Genomic DNA, 6,000 nt, shown 5'->3' with positions numbered 1-6,000 from the left:
GAATGCGGCCCGACGTCTGCGCGCCCGCCGAGCGCATGCGCCCCTCTCTCCCCTTGCCGATTTTCCGCCGCTGGAAAATCAAAACGTGCATTTACTTCGATTCTACAAAAAGAACCCGGCGTGACAAATGCGCACGCGAAACACACAAACAAGATAAGTGAAAATAAAATTTAGTGTATTTTCAGTGACTTATCTAAATCTTATCAGAAATTCTCCAAGTTTTCACCCATTGTTCGACTCCGTGTAGGTTTCTCTGGAGGCTTTCTGACATCCGCATCTGTCAACAAATGTCGCTATTATTGCTGAACCTATCTTTGGGAGAACAGCTGTATATATTGTGGAACTTCGGATTTGATTACTTTTTGCTCCGTGCACTCCGCGTTGATTTTCACGCGAAAGTATACATCTTTTATTTAGGATTTTAATATTCTCTAAATTTTGTTCGGAACATAGCGGACACATATTTACTAAAAGGAAACAACGAAAAATGCATTGGATGATAAGAATAAGATCTCAGATAACACTGGAAAAAATGTACTAATGTACAAGTCAATTATCAAACCAGTATGAACATACGGGATTCAACTTTCGCCATCATCCAGAGATTCCAAAACAAGGTTCTACGAATGATGATGAGTAGACGCTCCTAATGACGTAACACATAACGACATTAACATAGAATTACAGAGACAGACTAGAAATACAGAGACAGACTAAAACTCCGCCCAAACAAAATGACAACCGAACTACTTTACTGTAGATATGATGACACCAGAAACGATTTAAACTGTCTGACATACCTGACAGACATGCCAAATAATAAATGTAAAATAGTGAATAAGTATAAACAAATAAATTAGACGAGCAGACGGATGTCCCGATCTCTTCCATATGTTATGGAAGGCGTGCTTTTATTTTAGCTATGAAATGATCTCAGTAGAAAACCATTTAGGATATGTCACGTCAAGCATCCGAGGGCGCTTTCGACTACAATAGAGCACATCATAGAAGGACGTTAGGGAAGATTTAACATCAACGCACTCGCCCACTCGATTCCAGTCCATATCTAAAAGTAAATCATTCAATAAATTAAAATCCACACAATTTCCACGACCATCCGCATATATTCTGATCGCTCACGCGTTCCTCCTCATTTGTAATTATGCTATTTTTATTATCATTAGCGCTAGGTGATAATTATCTTTCCGTACTAATCTGAATTCGCTCTTAATTATTATATAATATGTACTTAATTATTATAATATTTTTGGTAGATTAAATTCAAATTAATCATGTTGATAAAAATCAGTGGTTCTTAATCTGGGGCTCGGAAAGGTAATTCGTATATAAATTTGGCCGGGGAAAAGCATATCATTTAATGAAAAACTATGAATTTTAATGAAACCGAACACTTTTACTTCCTCCCTCTGAAAAAATCTGACATGACGTGCATATCATTTGTCATTCTAAAACATACATTTTCGGGTTATAGGTTATATAAATTCGAGCAATTAACATGTTGACATGTATAGAAAAGGTGATAAAAGAAGTAGTAATCAAACATTTAAAGGCTTTCATAATTTCTCAAAACATTCCATGTGAACAACAATCGGTATTGAGAGAAACATTTCACTGAGACTGCATTACAAATAGATATAAATAATTGGTTGTTAGTAAGGCTACAAGCAAAATCATTGGAGCAGTTTTCGTGGATTTTAAGAGAGCTTAAGAACAATAGACAGAATAATAATGAAGGTTGAAGTGAAATAGTCTTAAGATGGTTTATTAATTATTAAAAAAAGAAAGAAAGCAAAAAGTAAAATAAATTATTCTTATTCTAAAGAGAAAATAATAGCTCACGGTGTACCACATGTGTTTAAATTGGGAACATCGCTGTTTATATTATATATTAATGATATAATTATTATTATAAAAAAAACGTAAAATATATCTGTTTGCGGACGATGGTTTAATATATTTTATAGGTGATTATGTGAAAGAAGTTGTAGATAATTTAAATAATGAATTAAGTATAATGGAAATATGGTTAAAAATTATGTACTTAACCTAAATGTATAACTATTAATTATAAATATATAATAAATAATAGTTGTAGAAAATTACACCATAGAAATAGTTATTAATATGAAGTATTTAGTAGTAATATTAGATAGCAACTTATTTTAAAAGAACTTTGTAATAACATAATAAAGAATAGGTATATTGTCTAAGATAAGAAATATGCTACGTATAATCTAGAATAATATTATATTGCCTCACTTTAATTATTGTGTAAAAATATTATACAAGCCTAATAAATTAGATAAAACGGTGTTGAAAAAAAATATAGTATGGCAACGAGAGTAGTTTCAGATTCACTGGTTGTAGAAGTATTGAAATATTGGAATGGTTGGATGCTCAAAAAATATTGAATAATAATGTTTTAGTATTTATATATAAATTAAAAAATAATATATTATCAGAGTATTTAATAACAAATAAAGATGTAACTAAAATTAATCCTAAAATTAGAGATAATTAAAGGGTAGATATACATATATAGACTAAAGAAATATTGTACAGAAGTGCGAATTTATATAATAATCTGCAAAAATAAAAATTAGCTGGTTTCATTAAAGGGATAAAGACCTTGTTATATTTTATATCTGTTGTATTACAGTATAATACAATTAGCTATTTGCTAAATAAATTATTAATATGATATATTCATATATGTAGCACACTAGCAAGGGTAATGTTCTACGTGGTATGAGTTTAGACTGAAATTTTCCCCGGGCAATGAAAACGCTAGGATCGGGAAAACAGAAACAGCTTGACAGGTCACTCTACAGCCCGTAAATACATCCACACTATGCAGGTAATACTATGAAACAAACACGTATACAGGACCTGTCTAGTACATTCAAAAGAGACGAACATCCGTTAAATGCATCGATTCAACCATTTTTATTTAATATTATGTTAGATGCACAATATTGAAATAAACAGCAATTGTTAAAGTTGAAAATAAATTTAGTGAAGATGTTCAAATTAGACGTAGTGTTCGGAAATAAAAACACAAAAAAATTTACGAAAATAACGGCACAAATCAATAAATTTTATAAACCTTTGAACAAATCTTCATATTGAAATGCAAAGAGATAGAAGATCTTCAAAATAAATACGACGTCTTCAACATACATAAAAATGAAAGTAACATTAGGAATTAACAAAAATAAAACACCACCTTTATTAAAAGATAAAAATTGCAAAATTATTCTGGATATAGAAAATAAATTAAAACATTGGGAGGAATACATCGAAGAGCTCTTTGATGATAACAAAGAGACTAATAAAAGACCAGTAATCATTAAAGAAAAAGTTCTGTATGACATAAGTTAAAAAACAGAAAATCAATAAAGTCATATGATTGGTGAAACTGTTAGAAGACGATAAAATGAACTCCGTCGTAATTCTTTTAACGACATATCAAATGACTAGCTTAAATATACCTTAACTACTCTGCCAAAAAATCCAATGTAAAAGAGTGTTAAGAATATAGAACAATTAGCTTGATGAGCTACATGCTTATAATATTCCTCAAAATCATTCACAATATAAAGTTGTTTGTGTTCATCGTATGTGCATGTGTCTGCCGTGCAATTAGCCAAGATTGTGGTAACCAACCCCTTTGGAGGTGAAAACCGGCAGATATTTGCGCGTAAGTAGCACAATTTAATAAATAGTATAAATAGATTGATTAATATAATATATAAATAGTATAAGATAGAAATAATTAGTATTGTTACATAAAAAAAATGGCCGATAGCGGCGTGAATATAGCGGGCGTAATTACGCCAGAATACAGAATAAAAGAAATGGATGAATTAAAAACAAAATTAAATGTATTATTATCAAATGGTAATATTCTATCAAAAGAAAAAAAAACCATTATAACTAATACATTTGATATTATGTAAAAACATTTATTAGATGTGTTAAAAAATAATAGGGACGATGTAAATAATAAAAATGAAAATAATAACTCAATATTTGAGTTATTAAATGAAGTTAGAAAAGATGTTTATAATATAAAGGATAAACTAAATTTAAATAACAACATTATTAAAAATAAAATGCAAAAGAAACATTATTCGGAAATCGTAAAAAAAGGAAAAGATATTGCGATAATTATACCTAAAAATTTGCAAAATATAGAGCAGACAAAAAAGGATTGCAAAAATTTAATTAAACCGACAGAATTAGAAGTTGGAATACAAAATATAAGACCAATAAGCAAAGGAGGTATAATAATTACATGTGATAGTAAAGAAGATGCATCGAAAATTACGACAGATGCAGTAAAAAAACTAGGAGATAAATATAATATAAAAGTAGGAAATTTAAAGAAACCAAAAATAAAAATAATTGGAATTTCTGAAGAATTAAAATATGATCAACTAAAAAAGTGTATAATGAAACAAAACACATGTGTAGAAGAAAACAAATGTTATTTAGAAGTAAAATATATTAAAAAAAACAAATTTAATAAGTATGATGCTATTATTGAAGTAGATGTTACGACATTTAAAAATATAATGGATGTAGGCAAATTAAATATTGAATGGGATAGGTGTAAAGTATATGAAGACATATTCATATACCGTTGTTATAACTGTTATGGTTATAATCACAAAGCCAGTGAATGTAAAAATAAAAAAAATTGTATAAAATGTGGTTCGGAAGAACATTTAATAAATCAATGCAACAAAAAAGAAAACTGTGTGAATTGCTGTAGAGCAAATAAATTACTAAATCTTAATTTGAATGTGGAACACAACTCCATGGATAGAAATTGTTCAATTTATAAAAGATACGAGCAAAATTACTATAATAAAATACAATATAATATAGTATAGCAATTAAAAAAATCAAGTTCATATGGGAAACAAGAATCAGTAACTGGGATATTAATCAATGCACAAGGTTATTTAAAACATAAAGAGGAAATAGAATTAATTACTGAAAAGGAATATCCAATATTTTTAGGGTTAACTGAAACCCATATCACAAATGACATTGAAGAATTTGAACTAAATATTGGCAATTATAATATAATTAGATGTGATTCTAATTCCAGACATACAGGAGGTGTTATACTGTATATTAGAAATGATATAAAATTCAATACTATATTTAAAAATAATCAAGATAAGACATACTGGTCTATCACAGTTAAGATTTTTATTGAAAAAATTCCCATAATATTATGTATAGCATACAGATCTCCAAATAGTAATCCGAATTTATTCATAGAATTTATAAATAATATTGCAGAATGGAGTTTTGATCAAATTTTGGATACTGTTTTAATTGGAGATTGGAATTTTAATTGGAACAAATGTGAAGATTTTTACACAGCAAAATTAGAAAAAATATCAAATATATTTGGTTTAAGACAATGTGTCAAAGAAAATACAAGGACTAATAATAGATCGAGCACATTAATAGATTTAGTATTTACCAACAACAAAAAAATTTATTGTGAAGTAAAATCAACTCCAAGAATAACTGACCATTCAATTGTATATATTTATATAGAAAAACATAATGAACTTAAGTTTAAAAAAACAAAAAAAATTGATATAATTAAAAAAATTAATTTTAATAAATTAAGATTAGAATTACAAAAATGTGACTGGAATGTAGATAATATGGATGTTAATAGGATATGGAACAAAATTTATAAGAATATAGTAGATTGTAAAACAAAAAGTCAATATAATTTTAAAAAGGAATATCGTTACAACCCAAAACCGTGGTTTAATGATGATGTTAAAAATGCTATAAAGAAAAGAGATGAGTCATACAAAATTTTTCAAATATTAAAAACAGAACAAATAGAATATAAAGTCTTTAATGAAAAATGGAAAACATACACACAATGTAGAAATATGGCAGTCAAAGTATTAAGAATAGCTAAAAAGAAATGGTATGAAA

The sequence above is a fragment of the Plectrocnemia conspersa genome, unplaced genomic scaffold (assembly GCF_051122295.1).
Source record: "Plectrocnemia conspersa isolate PC_06_02 unplaced genomic scaffold, ASM5112229v1 ptg000006l, whole genome shotgun sequence".
Classification (NCBI taxonomy): domain Eukaryota; kingdom Metazoa; phylum Arthropoda; class Insecta; order Trichoptera; family Polycentropodidae; genus Plectrocnemia; species Plectrocnemia conspersa.
Note: the sequence above shows the minus strand (reverse complement) of the source record.